This window comes from Myotis davidii, unplaced genomic scaffold (assembly GCF_000327345.1).
Source record: "Myotis davidii unplaced genomic scaffold, ASM32734v1 scaffold44, whole genome shotgun sequence".
Lineage (NCBI taxonomy): Eukaryota > Metazoa > Chordata > Mammalia > Chiroptera > Vespertilionidae > Myotis > Myotis davidii.
Genome location: NW_006299705.1, coordinates 4,282,699 through 4,300,834, shown reverse-complemented (window position 1 = coordinate 4,300,834; position 18,136 = coordinate 4,282,699). Strand labels below are relative to the sequence as shown.

General features: G+C 41.1%; 1 protein-coding gene and 1 long non-coding RNA gene across 2 annotated transcripts in view; both read left to right on the top strand.

Annotated features, from left to right (window-relative positions):
• Positions 1-4,824, top strand: part of LOC107184956 — an 8,512-nt gene extending 3,688 nt beyond the window's left edge. The window contains exons 2-3 of the long non-coding RNA XR_001515863.1: positions 4,269-4,383; positions 4,763-4,824. This is a non-coding gene — a long non-coding RNA (uncharacterized LOC107184956). The remainder of the gene's footprint in view (positions 1-4,268; positions 4,384-4,762) is intronic.
• The window catches only part of TBCA (tubulin folding cofactor A), a 181,708-nt gene that overhangs the window by 5,433 nt on the left and 158,139 nt on the right, over positions 1-18,136 (top strand). The window lies entirely within an intron of this gene.

Below are 18,136 nucleotides of genomic sequence, written 5' to 3'. Positions count from 1 at the left end.
ATATCCCTCACAACTATAGAAGAAAATGTTTTATAAAACACCATCCATTCTTTTAAGGGAGATGAAGAGTTGAAAATGCTAAGAAAGAAGGGTTGTCAAATAAAGGTTAAAATACCCTATGATATCATTAGCACAAGTCCCAGCATCTTCAAATTCCTCTGTCTCTGTTCTTAGATCAACAGCATTCATTAACCAGGTATTCTCTTCAGCGACTGAGGGCACCCAGTATATAAAGGAAAAGGCTGTGTCTATATTCAAATCTAGCCCATGACACACAAAAAATGTAGCATGTGTGGGCTCTTGCTCTGTACCAGGCACTGTGCTAATGTTTATACACATTATCTTGCTCCGCCCTCAGGCCAGCCCTGTGAGGAAAGCAAAATGATCACCCTACTTTAGAAATGGGAACACACAGAGATGGCCACATGGCCAGGTTCTCCATAAATGCCTTTGCAATTTTTTAACCTTTTGTTGTTGTTTTTACATTGTTATATGGGTATTCCGTGCCTGGTCCAGCAGTAAGCCACGCAGAGCAGCTTTGAGGGCTGGCGCACAGATTGGCTCTCCTGCGCCTTTCACACGTGGCTTCCACTTCCAGGTCCAAAGCAGAGGTTCCCAGTTGCATTTTCCAGCCCTCAGGAAAGGGGGAATAGAAGGTCTAAGGCAATGTGTTTTTCTTTAAGAACCTGACCAGAAGTTGGCTGGTCATACTTGTGTCCACTCATATCCCATTTGCACAAAATTGATCACATGGGCCACGCCTAGCTTCAAAGGAGGCTGGAAGAAACAGTCTCTAGCTGAGCAGCTCTGTGCCAGCTGAAACAGCAGCTGTGTTGTGGGCTGTTGGGTGTTCTCTATTGCTAAAGGAAGGAGCATGTGGGGAGAGGGAGAAATCAGGCCGTTTGCAGGCAATTGAGAGACTATCAGGGTGCTAACCCGAAATGTTTTTATGTTTGCCTTTAAAATAAAAAGTTAGCTCCTTAAATAGTGTAAGAAAGATTTTAGAAGGGGTTCATTAAGGGACTTTGTCAATTTCCAAGCTATCTATAAATGTCCATGAAATATTATTCAAGTCGGCAAGGACCTCTACTTGGGCCTGGGTCACACTAACTAGCTGTGTGACCTTGGACACATTACTGGTAATTAGTTTCTCTGACTATTTTCTTATCTGCAATTTTATCCCGATAATGACAGCCACAACTGTTGATAAGGATCAGGATTAAATGTAATATCCATAGACGGATCCTGGCACAGAGTATTTGCTCAGAATTATAGCTCGTTATTACTATTCAGTCAACAAGCTTGCAATGCTCTGACACACAGGAGGCAGAAATAGGGCTTGGCAAAATATATATTTATACCCAAATTTAACTATTAGTAAGTTCAAGTAGAGTTAGCAATGTATCATTTCCTTTGGTGTTCTATTGTTTTTATCTTTATATTCTCTTCATTCTTAGAGACTATTTTTACAGGATATAGAATTCAGGGTTGACAGTGATGGTTTTATTTCAGCACTTTCAAGATTTCTCTTGGCCTTTGTTGTTTCTGACAAAAGTCAGTCTTAATTCTTATTACTGTTTCTTTGTTATTTTTCTGTAGCAGTTTTCAAGATTTTCTCTTTATCTCATTTTCTCAGAAGTTTGACTATAATTTTATCCATTTTGTGAATCACTGAGCTTCTTGAATTTGTAAATCTATAACTTCCACCAGATTTCGGTCATTATTTCTTCAAATATTTTTCCTTCCCTATTCCCTGTCTCCTCAACTTTTGGGATTATAATTTCATATGTGTTAAACTTTCTGTTATTGTTCCACAGATTTCTAAGGATCTGCTCATGTTTGTTTGTTTTCTCTCTGTTTTTCAGAATGAATCATTTCTGTTGATTGGTCATCGGGTTCACTGACTCTTCCCTTTGTTATCTCTATTCTTCTTCTAAGCTCAACCAGTGAATTTTTATTTTAGATATTTTATTTTTCATTTCTAAGATTTCCATTTGGTTCTTTCTTTATAATTTCTATTTCTCTGCTGAGATTTCCTGTTTGTTCATTCATAAAAGCTATGTTCCTTTATGTCCTTGAGCATATAGTTATAATAACTGTTTTAAACTTCTTGCCTGCTCATTTCAATATGTGGGGCATCTTTGGGTTGATCCTCAATGATTTCACTTTCTCTTGAGTCTGGATCACATTTTCTAATGTATTTATACACTTGGATTATATTCTGGACATTGAGTGACGCACTATAAAGACCCTAGATTCTGTTTTACCCTTCTGAAAATTATTGCTTTTTATTTTAATAAAACAGGCCCATAACTTGGCTAGACAGCAGCTGAAATCTCATTCAGCACTTTCAGTCTTACCTGGACTGCTTGCAGTCTGCCTAATATACGAGTAGTTCAGGGGTCAGCTAGAGACTTTGGCAGAGTTTATACACAAAATTTGAGGTTCTCTCTTTATTAGGCTGCTGTGGTGCCTCTGAATGATTTCCTCTTACTTTTTTATGCCAGTAGGACATCAGACCTTCTGTTCTAGTGGTAGCTGCCCTGCTCAGCATGGACTAGGACCTGCTCATAAGTAAAAAAATCATAAAAAATTCACCTATGCCTTTCCTTCCTCCAATTGTTGGCTCCCTTCCAGTGTCTGCTTTTGGTTGCTATTCAGTGCCAGTTAGGTATTTGTTTATATTTTGTCCAGTGTTCACAGTTTTTATCTTTGGGTCAAAGATAACAATAGACTTAGTCCAATAGGGGCTTCTCTTCCATTATCAGAAGCTACAGAGTAACCTGCTACCTTGTAAAGCATAGTTGAATGTAATTAAGTGTGGTGTATTCAAGATGGCTTAGATTCTTCAAAACCCTTCCTGTTGATGCATGGGGTCTGTTGTCCTTCCTCTTGAATCTGTGTGGATTCTTCTTTGACCAATAGACTATAATGGAGTTAGCACTGTGTTACTTCGGGACAACATTTTAACTTCTATCTTCTGGTTTCTGTTCATAGGCATACCCTTTTTTAGAGACAGTTTCTCAGTTGTCATGTAAGAAATGTAACTACCCTGAGACTTTCATACTGTGAGTAAACCCAGACTAGCTGTATGGAAAGGGTAGGTGGAGGAACAAATTCAGTTATGTATCTTGAAGGAGAGAGGGAGGGACAGAGAGAGAGAAAAAGCCCCATCAGCCACCAGCTTTCTAAGTCCTAGTTTTCTAAGTTATCCCCGCTGAGGGCCTAGGCATCATAAAGCTGAGATGAGCCATCCTCATTGTCCTGTCTGAGTTCCTCACCACAACATCATGATGCATATAAAACTAAAATAAAGTATTGTTCTTTGCCACTAAATTTTGAGGTATTTTGTTACCCAGCAGTTGTCTTAAATTATAAATAGGGTGGTTTTTTTTTTTAATGGAAAAGACCCAACTACCTATATGATATCTGAGACATCAGTGTTCATGAGTCAGAGTAAATCTACAAGTTGAATCTACACTACCCTTTTTCTTTTTCCCTCGTAGCTACTTCTGGAATTATAGGTAGAGAATATCAAGAGAACACAACTAGACATTAGGGATTATGCTTTGCAAATCAACTTATTTTTGTGATGGCAAAAGCATCAGTGCCATTATTGACAGATGAAGAAACTGAGAAGCAATTTAACTAAGGATAAGTGGCTGGAGTAGGGTCACTGTGATCATACTAGAATTTGAATTGAGTGTTCTCAAATTCATTGCATAGTTCAAAGAACATATTGATTGATTATTAATTGATTTCTGACAAGTTAGGTCAATGAGCATAGATGAATTCAAAATAGCTACTATTATTCAATTGTGAGTCTTAAAAGGAAAATCAAATAGAAGACTTAGGGTCTCCTTTTTTCCCCACTGATCCCTGTTAGCATCAATTAGACTGTGTTCTGCTATGATATTCTCATTTTTAGCATAAGAAGAAAATGAATTGATTTCAGGGTTGATATCTTTTAACATTTAAAAGGAAATATTTTCATGAAAATATGGGCAGCTTAACCATAGAATAAATGGCTTGACATTTGTGAGAGCAAAATAGTCAATATAAAGAGAATTTTCATGTTGAAAAATAAATCATTAACCAAGGCTATTTCTATGTTCAATTTCAAAAACTTGAATATCTCATTAATATATTTTTCCTTCTACTTTCTCTTGATTAAGCAGCCTATGTCATGGAAAGAAGTTGGCTGATTTCCCTGATACCCCTCACTCTTGGATAAACTAAAAGCTCCAATTCTTCCCTCCCCGCTTTAGTACCAAGCAGCAATCTCCCCCATTGTGAGCAGGAGCAATTTGGAGAGACAGATTCAGCCATGTGTCCTGATGTGTTGCATAAATATCAGACTCTCAGAGAAGCATTCCATGAAAGGTTAAATCCTCTCTTATGGGTGTCTTGACAACAGATATAAAACTAGGCTGGAAATTCATTTAGAGGGTCCACTCTCAAAGCACGTTCCCATATCAGATGCTCTGGTACTCCTCCCATTAACATGCAGAATCTCATTTCCCTCCCCTTAAATATGGGCTAGCCGTAGTCCCTCACTTTGAATGAATAGAATGCCACAGAAATGATGCTGTGTGCTTCTGAGGCTGGATTCGAACAGATGACAGCTCCTTCTGGCACTCTCTCTTGGAATGCCTGTTCTAGGAACCCAGTCACTATGCTGTTAGGAAGCCCAGACCAGGTGGAGAGGCCATGTGTAGATTTTTCAGCTAAATCACAACTAGCAGCGAACACCAATTTTCAGGCATATGAGTCAGGAAGCCCTAAAGATGGCGCCATCCTTAGCCACTCTGTCTGCAATCAGGTGAGTGACCCCAAGCAATAACTTCTTAGCTGAGCTTTCTCAACCACTTGAACTGTGAGAGTAAATAATAGCAAAATGATTGTTGTTGTTTTAAGCCACTAAGTTTTGGGGTGATTCATCACACAGCAGCAGATGACTGGAACACCATACAAAGCAATTTGGATTTTGTTTGGTTTTCCATTACATAAGCAGCTTCACAGCTAGATCTTTAAGGCTGCAGTTCCATCCACTTAGCACTCTCCGGCCTGGTTTCAATTCCACCCACAGTAGACTTGACACCAGGACTTGGGTACAGGTAGCTGACTTGGGAGGCGAGCGCAGGAAGCAGAAATGAAGTAGAGGAGAAAGTAAGGTAGTGAAGGAAGAAAGCAATACATGTTTGCAAAATAGTTGGCTACTATGGTTGGCAGCTGAGGCTCAGTCCCACTGAGGATCCTCTCAGGAGCCATGCAGAGTGTGCCTCAGAACTGTTGCTCCAGAGGAGGGGGAGACTGGAGATCTATCCACTCATCTGGCCCCTCATTGGTTGGGCTTGCGTGTATGTCTGGTGTATACCTGTCTGCTTCTGCAGCTCAGGAGAAAGCAGAGTGTAGAGACCCTTCCCACGTGTTCAATGTGGGATACTGGCATTGGTGCCTGGAACTGCCCACCAAGTCGGATGGCCAGAGGGAGGTGACACAGTATATCACAGGTATTTGCCACACTCTCATTCATTCTCCATGAGCCAGCCTAGGAGAACGTTTCAAAACACAAATCTGCTTTCAAAACACTCCCTTAATCCATATCCTTCTGTGGTCCCCATTGCTCATAGGAAAAAAATCCTTACCATGGCCTTGCATTGTCTGGCCCTACCTATCTTGAGCATTTCTTATACCATTCTAATTCAATCTCTGCTCTTCAGCCAAACTGGCATTGCTTCATTTTCCCAAAAATCCACAAAGCCTTTGCACAAGTAGTTCACACTGCCTGGAATGCTCACCTTCAAGCCAGTTAGAGAACTCTACTCATACTCCCATGTCAGTTCAAGTGTCACTTCCTTAGGGGGGCTGTCCTAATCCCCCCAGACTGGATCAGGCTCCAGTAAAAGCTCATTTCATTTTGTATACTCCATTAGTTGTCCATACCATTAATATCTGTCTCCCACATAAGACTGACGCCCAAAGAGGGCTGAGATCATGTTTTAGAATGACTAACTGGGATATAGAAAGTGTGTGCATTTATGTATGTGTGTGTATGTGTGTGTGCGCAGATGTGCCTGTTTCAGATTAGATGCAAAACCATTTGAAGCATCTGTATTCTTTGGCCCCTAGAGATCTTTTCAAAGACCTCATTCACCAAATGTTCTACTCAAGAATGTACATCTTTGAGTAGCCTATGCTATTTCTCTTCCACTCCATCCTGGTCTTCAAACGTGTCCTGTTCTCCCATGTGTCCTGTGAAGGAGGCACTAGGGAGGAGTAAGGGATGGGGTCTGTGCAAACAAACCCAGTGTTAATCTCCCAAAGGAAGGATCCTCTATTTAGTCACTGGCTCTCCAAAGAAAGTCTGTAGCTCCTACTCTCTGATATGATATGCATTTTTAAAAAGTATATATTTAATTGTGAAAATGGTCCAGAATTCCCTAGTGCACTTGGAAACTAGAAATTTGGATGGATAAAATGGGAGTGGAAGCAAACTCAGCATTTTAAATTTTCAGAGTTTAATGGCAATAAAGACAGTGTAAAAGCTCCCATTTGAAGATGCTTAGGAAGAGGATTGACTGTAAATTCAGGGAATTATCCAGGTTCTTTGTGAGGACCAGCGAGGCCACATTTGGAAAACTATGCACAGTTCCAGAGACTTATTACAAAAGGATATTATAGAAATGGAGAAGGTACCGCAGAGGGCAGAGGGAGCCACACGGGGATTTAAGGATCTTAGCTATTCAGAGTGGTATTCTTTGGCAAAGAGGAGATTAAGTGGGAACTCATTAAAGTATAGACAATTCTGAAGGGAATAGAGAGGATAATTGTTTCAAGGCTATTTGATTTAGTGTCAAATACAAGAACAAGGGGTTAGTAACTTAAGCTAAGAAAGAGAATTTAGACAGGCATTTTCTGAATTGAGTGCAAATGATATAAAACAAGGGACTGAGAATGGTGAAAATAAGAGACATAGATTTTTCAGAGGAGGAAACATGGAATTTTTCCAATTTGGTTCATTTGCATTAAATAACGAAGAGTGACTCTTTTCCCTTTTCCACTTTGAACAATTATATATTTTCAGCAGTGTTACGTTAAAAAGGGCTAGAGTGGCTATTTATAATTTTAAAGAATCTGGAAGAGAAGTGCTAACTCCAGAGAAAGAACACGGTTAAGGGCCTCTTGGCTTTTCTCTGCCTCAAAATGTCACAGGTTTCTGACCCTAACCTGGCCCCCATACCACATTACTGTCAGGGTTTTGCACCATGGGCCAGTTCTGGTGAAATTTTTACACTTGCTCTGGCTGTAACATACCCAAAACAATGATTTCCAGTGTAATAGATACTGTTTTACTTAGGTAAAAATTGGGGGTGGGGTGAGGAATAATTACATACTATATTTTTAAAATATTGACTGTAAATCGTGGTTTGTCTCCCCCTTATCTTAAGAACTGTGATGCTGTTCAGATGACAGTTGTGAAGCACTGCGTGCTAGGCTCTGTGGAAGGTTTGGTGCCTGGACATAGGTGCCTGACAGGGATTTGCTGAATGAACACCATCCCTACCCTCAATAAGCTTGCATGACATCATGGCATTGGAACCAAAAGTGAGGAAACAAGCAGTATAGTGGGGGGCAGAGGAGGAACCATTTGAGCCTTAGATAGCAGGGTAGTGATGTAGAGGCAGGCTTTGGGGCTGCTTGACACCCTAATCCATTGCTGGAATTGTCGTCTTAGGCAGGTTACTTCTCTGAGCCTCGGTTTCTTCATCTAAGAAATGAAGGGGATAGGACCCCCCCAACTCCCAGGGTTTGAGTGAGGATGAAAGTGAATTGTTGTAAGTAAGTAACAAATTACTGGAACATAGTGGGTGCTCAAATGTGGCAGCTGCAATTATGAGTCTGAAGGAACAGAATTAAAGGCTACAGAGTAGGAAGCAGATCTATCTAGAGCAGTGGTTCTCAACCTTCCTGATGCCGCGACCCTTTAATACAGTTCCTCATGTTGTGGTGACCCCCAATCATAAAATTATTTTCGTTGCTACTTCATAACTGTAATGTTGCTACTGTTATGAATCGTAATGTAAATATCTGATATGCAGGATGTATTTTCATTGTTACAAATTGAACATAATTAAAGCATAGTGATTAATCACAAAAACAATATGTAATTATATATATGTTTTCTGATGGTCTTAGGCGACCCCAGTGAAAGGGTCATTCGACCCCCAAAGGGGTTGCGACTCACAGATTGAGAACCGCTGATCTAGTGGGTTTAGCAGGCTCATGGGTGGAAGAAGGGTGCTATTTCAATTCTCTAAACTTCTGTTTATTTAGCTGTGAAATGGGGATAATAATAGTACCTATCTCAAAGTGTTGTTGGATGCAATGTAGCTGGCTTAGCACAGTGACTTCGTGCAGAAGTGTTAGCTGTTACTGTTGTTGTTCCTACCTGCTTCAATGAGAAGCGGCAAGGCCCCGAGTTAAACTGGCTTTGTCCCTTTTCCCTCTTTGTTTTTACAAAACGACTAGAAAAGAAACTAGTTTTTTGCCCCCACTTCCACGTACATGTTACTAAATAAACAATGCAGTCTTCCGGAAAAGGGCCTCAGGGTATCTCAGTTGTGGGGCACATTAAAGTTAAGTAGCATGGATTTGCAGGTTGCCCACTGTCAGTTCATGGAAGGCCAGCTGTTGGTTTTACTTCACAGGTGGTAATCCTACCACAGACATATTCTGGCAGGAAAGCATAATCCTGAAAACTCTGGGGAAGCTAAGGTTTTAGTTTTTATTATGGGAAATCACCAATAAACCCAAAAGTAGAGAGACTATATAATAAACCCCCATGTGCCCATGCCGCTGTGGGCAGCACCCGACCAATGTTGCTTACCCAGGCACCTTTACCACATCCCCTCCTTGACTATTTTTGTGTGTTTTTTAAAAACAGAAATAAGATATTTTCTTTTGTAAATAATTCAATATATACCTCTAAAAATAATGACTCGTTAAAAAATAATCACAATACAATCATCACACCTAAAAAAGTAACAATAATTCCTTAAAATCATCAATCATTTAATGATATTCAGATTTTTCCAATTGCAGCATAACTTCTTTTCTGCACTTGATTTGTATTCAGAATCCAAGCAAATTACATACTCGGCATTTTGTTCATATGCCTTTGAAGCATTTTTAAATCTCTAGGTTCTCCCCCCTTTCATTGTTATTTATGCAGAGGAAGCCAGATTATTTTTCCTATAAGATTTACCATATTCTGGATCTTGCTAAATGCATTTCCAAAGTTAAACATATTCTTCTGTTCTCTATGTCCCATACTAAAATCTAGAGCCTTAATCAGATATGGGTTCTATTTTTTTCGCAAGACTACTTCATTGAACATTATGTTGCATTACATCAGGAGGTACATAATGTCTGAGGTCTCTTCTTTTGTGATTTTACAATTGATCAGTAGGCTGAGGGATTGTTAGCCTGACTCATCATATAAAGTTTCACACTGGCCTTTCACCTAATGGTTTGAGGAACCATTAGGGATTGTTGTTTAGATCCATTATTTCATCAAGGGTTTGCAATATAGTGATATAATTCTATCATTCCTCTGCATTTATTAGCTACAATTCCTCTATGAAGAACTTTGCCTTAACAACTACTTGATTACCTTGAGGTATTGTTGGAACAGAAAAGTCAAGATGAGTATTTGATTCTTTCCTCTTATTTACCATCTAGAGGCCCGATCCACAAAATCCGTGCAAGAAGCTCAGCCCTCACAGCCTCTCAGAGCCTCGGCCGGCCTTTGCAGCCCAGGCTTCGTCCGGAAGGACATCTGGAAAGTCGTTCAACTGTCCGGTCTAATTAGCATAGTATGCTTTTATTATTGTAGATTTCCAAACATCATCTGAAGTTATCAATTACTTTTTATCTTTACATACTATAGATTTTAATATATCTCATATACTTCAATACATTACACTTGTTATTCTTTCTTTATGCTCACCTGAGGATATGTTTTATTGATTTGAGAGAAAGAAAAAGAGAGAGAGAAAATGTGTGTGTGTGTGTGTGTGAGAGAGAGAGAGAGAGAGAGAGAGAGAGAGAGAGAGATGTAAGAGAGAGATATTTATCGATTGCTTCCTATAAGCTCCCTGACTCGGGCTCAAACCCAAAACCTGGGTATGTGCCCTGAGTAGAAATTGAACCTGCAACTTTTGGTATATGGGATGATGTTCCAACCAACTGAGCCACAAGCCAGGGCTGTTATTCTTTTTCATTCTCAGATTTTTTTATCTTTGGTTAGTGCTAGATGTAAGAGAGAGATATTTATCGATTGCTTCCTATAAGCTCCCTGACTCGGGCTCAAACCCAAAACCTGGGTATGTGCCCTGAGTAGAAATTGAACCTGCAACTTTTGGTATATGGGATGATGTTCCAACCAACTGAGCCACAAGCCAGGGCTGTTATTCTTTTTCATTCTCAGATTTTTTTATCTTTGTTTAGTGCAGTGGTCGGCAAACTGGCCCCTTGAGTGTGGCTCTTCCACAAAACACCACGTGCGGGTGTGCACGTACAGTGCAATTGAAACTTTGTGGTCCACGCCACGGGGCCAAAGAGCCGCATGTGGCTTGTGAGCCGCGGTTTGCCAACCACTGGGTTAATGGAAGTACCTTTAAGTTGCTACTGGCCCTTTTGACAGGACCTTGATTGTCTTTGGTAGCTGTCTTGCTTTCTGATATGACAAAGTGTTTCAGGCTCAGCTTATACTGTACAGTACTGGAATGGATCACTTCTCAAGGACGCTGATTCCTTTTAGTAGGAAATTGCATTTAAGACACAATCTGGCCACTAGGTTACTCATTGCTACTGGGTTGACCAGTTTTTGACCATTGTTGCTGGCAGACTATGTTTTAAATATTTACCTCCAAAAGCAAAGGCCAAGAAATGGAAGACTCCATAACAAGTTACCCCGGTGACTAATTTCATTTACTCTACCAGTGAAAATAGTTTTTGACTATTGTCATAATATCTGAGAATATTGTGAGAGTCTGTGTGATTGGGCCAATGGCCAGGGAATGCCCTCGTGCTGAGGTCAGGGCAGGGCCCTCCTCCCATCCCCAGATATTGTGACAATAATCACAAACTTAATTCAATTTCCCTAAACTGGCAGCAAGATTATAACTTGTTAAGGAATTAGCAGTTAACCAACACAAGTGAAGAATAAAGTGGATGAGGGGATGTAGGGTCAGAATTGAGGAGCAGACAGGTGAGGGTCCTAGGAAGTAGAAAACAAAAAAGAAGGACCTAGACTTCTTGATTGGCTGTAGATATTGTTAATCAAAGCCAACTCTACATACATCTGTAATGTGAGCACGTGTTTACTCATGACTGTATATATTTTGTTCAAAAGTTGATTTTGTTCATTAGATTCCACATATGAGTGAGGTCATGTGATACTTGTCATTCTCTGGCTTATTTTGCTTTGTATAATACTCTCCTGGCCCCTCCATTACAGCAAGCTTTTTTATAAGTAGATAAAGTACACTCTAACAATAAAACTACAGTATAGTAATTACGCAAACCAGAAACAGTTGTTTATTATCATTATCAAGTAGTATGTACAGTACCTAATTGTAAGTGCTATATTTTACACAACAGGCAGTGCAGTAGGTTTGTTGACACCAGCATGGCCACAAGCATGCGTTGCATTACCACGTTATCCCAGCTAAGACCTCCCAACGACGGCGGCGTCCCTGGGCCAGGAAGGCCAGGCTCCAGCTGGGAGAAGCCCTCTTCACCCTCCTGGAGCCTCTGACCGTGTCCAGTCTCCGGCTCTCAACAGAGAGCCCCAGCTTCAGGGCAGAGGCTGCCTCCCTCCCTCCCGTCCTTTCCTCCTTCCCGCCCTCCCTCCCTCCGCCTCCCCTGCGCTCCGACCGCCCGGTCTTCCCAGCACTCCTCTGGAGCGGAGGTTGCCTGCACCTGCGCCCTGCGGCCCTCCCTCGTGGGGGAGGGGAGGAGGACAGGCTCGCTGCCCACGGAAGCCGCCAGCCCTCCCGGAGCAGACCCACCAGTGCCTCCCTAGAGCTCCACCTTCCCTGGCTTCCTGGCGTCTGCCAGCAGGTAGGCTCCCGGGGCCCCGTGCCCAGCGCCGGAGCAGGAGAGCCAGGCCCCGGGCGGGAGGGAGTGTGCCAACAGGCCAGGGGCCCTGGGAGGTGAGGACCAGAGCGCCCTGAGGGCTTCCGCTCTGGCTGATACCTGACTCACAGATCCGTTCCTACCGTGCGACATAACGCGATTTTCGCCGGAAGTCCGAACCCACCTACAGAAGCACCTACGTCACTCACATGGAGCACACGCACAGCAGTAATGAAGTGAAACAGTAAAGAAATTTAAAAGAAAGATAACAATCCCTGACCTTTACCTGTGGTAAATAAATTATAAACATAAAGCACATATGTACGTACGTGTCCGTTCCTACCGTGCGACATAACGCGATTTTCGCCGGAAGTCCGAACCCACCTACAGAAGCACCTACGTCACTCACATGGAGCACACGCACAGCAGTAATGAAGTGAAACAGTAAAGAAATTTAAAAGAAAGATAACAATCCCTGACCTTTACCTGTGGTAAATAAATTATAAACATAAAGCACATATGTACATACGTGGAAATGACGAAACTGTTTTTTTAAATAAATAAATGGGAGATGGCGACATAACCATGAAACAACGTACATCGAGTCTGACGTAACCTGAGGACTACCTGTAATGAGGTGCCCTCCATCACTGCCCTCCCTTTTCCTGTGTCATTTCACATTCCCCTACCAGCATGTCCTCTGTGTCTTCAAAGAAACTTTTGCACATAAATTTTATATTATAGTCTGTTTCTGGGAAATCCAAACAAAGATGTCTCTCTGGTGCTCGTTTTGCCAAAGCCACTGAGCGTCTTCCTGTTTGCACCTCCAACGGGCACTTCTCAGTCCCTCTTTGCTTATCTCTGGCAGAATTGGCCACTGATGCACACCTTTTCTTTCGTGAAACACTGTGATACCTTATGCTCTGGTTTCCATCATATCTCTGGCCGTTCCTTCCCAATCTCCTTTATGGGCTGTTTTAAAAAAAAATGCCAGCTTTATTGACATATAATCCATAGACAATACCCATTTGAAAGCAGACTATTCAGTAGTTTTTAGTTTATCCGAAAAGTTGTTCAACTGTCACCACAATCAATTTTATAGCCTTCTCCTCACCCCAAACAGAAACCTGGTACCTGTTAACAGTCACTCCTTATTTTCCCCTCCTCCAAGCCCTCTGCAAGTACCAATCAGACTCTGTCTCTGTAGATTGGCTTATTCTGGACATTTCCTATAAATGGAATCATACAAAAGAGAGTGGTTGTGATGAATTTTTTCACATAGCACAATATTTTCAATGTTTATTGATGTAGCATGTTAGTACTTCATTCCTCTTTATGGGCAAATAATAATCTATTGTATAGACATACCACATTTTATTTATCCATTCATCAATTGATGGACTTTGGACTGTTTCCACTTTTTGACTATCTATGCATATAAAAGCCTAAGTGACCAAATGACCAAGCGACCGGTCAACCAGTCGCTATGACATGCACTGACCACCAGGGGACAGGTGCTCAATACACAGGATTGGGCTCCCTCCTGCCTGGATTGGGCCTGTGGGGATTGGGCAGAAACTGGCTATCCAACATCCTCCAAGGGGTCCCAGATTGCAAGAGGGTGCTGGCCAGGCTAAGGGACCCCACCAGTGCACAAATCCATGCACCGGGCCTCTAGTTGTGTATAATGTTGCTGTGAACATTCAAGTTTTTGTTTGGACCTGTGTTTCCATTTCTCTAGGTTAAGTATCTCAGAATTGAATTACTGGGTCATGTGGTAACTCTATGAGAAACTTTCAGATTGTTTTCCATAGAGGGTGCACCATTTTCCATTCCCACCAGCCATGTATGGGAGCTCCAATTTCTCCACATCCTTGCTAACACTTGTTATTATCTGTCTTTTTCATTCTAGCCGTCCTTGTGGATATAAAGTGCTAGCTCATTGTTATTTTTTATTTGTATTTCCCTAGTGGCTAAGGATAAACATCTTTTCCCGTGCTTATTGGCCAATTGTACCTCTCTATCTCTCTCTCTCTCTCTCTCTCTCTCTCTCTCAGTGTCATTTGCTTATGGGCTCATTTTGTAAATGTTGGTATACTCTAGGCTCAGTATTGACCCCCTTTTCTTTTCTCCCCATACACATACATACTCATGCCTACTCCTTATTCATTCCCTATTTATTTATTTAATCATATTTTCATTCAATGAACATTAATTAAGCTCCTAAAATGTGCTAGGCACTGTGCTCAGTGTTGAATCCAAACAGCTATGAATGAAGTCCTTGCTAATGAGAAACTTGTAAGAGATGAAAATATTAAATAAAGAGGCAAATAAGTAAGATAATGTAAGACAGTGGGAGAGCTATGACATCAGTATGATAGAGCAGGGGTCCTCAAACTACGGCCCGCGGGCCACAGGCAAATACAAATACTGTATTTGTCCCCGTTTTGTTTTTTTACTTCAAAATAAGATATGTGCAGTGTGCATAGGAATTTGTTCATAGTTTTTTTTTAAAACTATAGTCCGGCCCTCCAACGGTCTGAGGGACAGTGAATTGGCCCCCTGTTTAAAAAGTTTGAGGACCCCTGATGATAGAGTGATGAGAAGAGGACTGGTGGTTGAGCACGGGGAGTGGGCATTACTTTAGAATGGGTGATTGGGGAAGGCCTCTCTTATGAGATGATATTTGAGCTGAGACCTACAGATAAGAAAACAGCAAACCATACGAAGAGTAGGGACAGCCATCCCAGGCAGAGAAGAACTTCATGTGTTCAGGAAGAGTGAGAAGGTCAGTGTGGCTGGAGCGTGGTGAGTGAAGGGGCAATGGCAGGAGGAGGGGTCAGAGAGGGAGGCAGGGCCTTCCTTCTGGAGGATGGTCAAGAAAAAGTTGACGAGACCTAGGATTCCGAGGATTATCCCTGATAGACTTTTGGAGGGAACAGTCAATAAGCCACAAACATACAGGGTGTCCTTCAGACTAGAAATGAAAACTTCTCTGGACCTCCTCCATAACCTAATTATAACTCTGCCCACATAGAAGCAAAATGATATGCTACCTGAGAACCGCTAATACATAAAAGGCTGGCACGAACCATTACTTTGTTTAAAATAGAAAAATAAAACCCAAACCATCACTGCAGGGTGACAATTTATGGTGTTGGAAATGTCTTCAGAAGCCTTTTTAGAGTTTTGTGTTGAATGTTTATGGAAGGTGTAAAATTCTTATAATGCCAGTGTTTTATGAACAGTGCAGTTGGCAACTCCTTTCTGTTTGGTCCCTGCTTTCAGGAAATGTGGATTTTCCTTCATTTATTCATATTGTTTCCAGTCCATCAAAAATAGACAAGATGTAACAGGACAGTCCATTTGTACTATTCTTTTTGGAAATAATTGCCGGAAGCACTTTACGGTTGTCAAAGCCCCACTGATGTGACTCCTGAGTGGTCCTCTGTTTTAAAAAGCACATGCTTCCCACTCATCTTTGTATTCCTCTCCCATTCTCACCACCGGGAGGATAATCAGGCTGGGAGAAGCAGCCCGTTAAAATTCAGGGCTATACAAAGGGCAAGAAGAGGGGTGAAAATGATATATACAGACCCCCCCTCCAAATAAAAGGGAGGCATGGACTCCCTCTGTTTAAGATTGAGCTTTATGAGTTAGAAAAAGCTTGGGTTTACCAGATATGCAGAACCATATGCATGCATTAATTAAAGGAATGTGAAGGAGGAGGAGGGGATCTGAGAAAATAACAAAGCTGCAGTGTATGCGTGCAATGATTTTTCATTCTGTTTCGCTTCAGCTCTGCCCCTGCAACAGAGGATCTAATCAATCTGCCGGCTATTAAGTTTGTTAATTGATAATGCATACTAATTAGGCTGTGCGCAGTTACTTAAGAGACTTTGCTAAGGTGATTGTAGGCACAAGTCCAAATGGAGTTTAAAGTATTCTGTGTGAGGTTAAAACCCATCAACCAGAATAGATGGATTTTATATTATAACAGAAGGCACAACATACCCATAAGTATTTAATGTATTGCACAGGTATCCATTATTACATATTTTAACTCTACAAAATAATTAAAAATGTAAAAACAGCTACTAAAAACTATAACTAACACATTGGTGAGGATGTGAGGAAGTGTCAATGAGAGAGTGCTATTTTCTCATCAAGGTAATGTTTAATTTTCTCATTTATATTTGGGAACAGTTAGGGTTCGCAAGGGAGGAGCTTTGTGAAAAGCAAGATGTATCGAACTGTGTGGACACCAGAGGAACCGAACAGCCTCAAATGTCAGGTTGTGATGCCCGTGTTTCAAAGGTCAGCACGCCAGAGGCTACCCAGTTGACCCATAGAAACACATTATCTGAGAGCTCAAGTTGAAACATGTTTATCAACCATAAAATTAACTGCTGGTCCTATGGTTTATACCCTTCCTTTGGCGTGCTATTATTTTGAGAATGGACTGACAAAGACCTCCAGGCGTCCTGCACATGTCCCTTGAAAAAATGTTAAGGAGTATATGGCTTATCCTTTTCTATGTCTTGGAGAATGAATCAGTTCCAGATTAGGCCCAAGAAATATGTCTCGTTGGGTCCAAAGAGATTTCTCAAGATCAGAGTGATGTCTCACTCTGCTCTGGTGACTTTCTGAGAGGTTCAAATGGATCAACCACCAGGTACCAGCTCAGAAATCAAATCGTAGAGCTAATCTGTTGGAGGTCAGGATTCCCCAGGAAACCTTGAAATCTGTTCTGGAAGATTCAGAGACTAGCTTCATTAACTTCATTCATTCATTGGGCAGATTACTCTTGGGTCAATTATATGTTCCAGGCACTGTGCTTTGTACTAAGGATACCAGTGATGAACAAGGCAGGCAAAGTCCCCTTCCTTCACATAGCTTAGAGTCCAATGTGAAGTTTATGCTGCTAGAGGGAGCTTTCTAAAAATGAAAATTTACCCGGCCCGGTGTTGCTCAGTGGTTGAGAGTCAATCTATGAACCAGGAGGTCACCGTTTGATTCCCAGTCAGGGCACATGCCTAAGGTTTCAGGCTCAATCCCTAGTAGGGGGCGTTCTCTCTCATCATTGATATTTCTCTCTCTCTCCCTCTCCCTTCCTCTCTGAAATCAATAAAAATATATTTTAAAAAATAAATTAAAATTAAAATTTATTCATATACCTCCCCTTCATAAAATCACTGGTCCCTGTAGAATGAAGTTCACATTCTTTCGTATGGCATATGAAGTTCTCCAGCCTTAGCTCTTGACATTTCTTCGTTTCAATAAAATATTTTTTTTAGAAACTTTTGTGTTCTAGGCACTGTACCAGATGCTGGGCATGCATCAGAGAAAGCCCAACAAGTTTGGGGCAGACTCAAGCCACATTCAGAGGACAATTCGTTCCTCAGTTTTGTGACATATATTCACCAAAAATGAAGTTTAATACTCATCAAGACTGTAGAACTATATGTCAAAGTGTATTAAGGCCAATAGGGAACAGGTATTTTCTGGATTTTTACTGGAATAACCAGTTATTTTTATTTATATGTATAAACTGAGAAGTTTAGGTCTAGATTAGGCTGATCCTTGGGGCTTCTGGGTAGAACATGACAGTTGGTTGCTCCCAAAAATCTTATTGCTGCTATCAAATTATTGATATAATGTCTTTACTTTGGGGGGGAGGTGCAGGGAGCATATGACAGAGTTCACATAAAAATTCTACTAGGCTAATGTACAAATTGACATTTAAAAAACAGAAGTGGGAGAAAAGCTTCCATGGAAGACAATTTAGCAACAGCAGAGGGAGGTGTCTGTTTTATTTCCACTCCTTAGGCAAACCGAGAATTCCCACAAACAGAAATTTGAAGCTAGCAGGAGGCAGTGGTGTAGATAGTATGCATTTAATTAACAAATGAATTGTGTTCCTACAGTGTGACCATTGAACCTAGAGCTGATCTATACTGCTTTGTTTTAGCTATTTTGAGAACTGAGATTA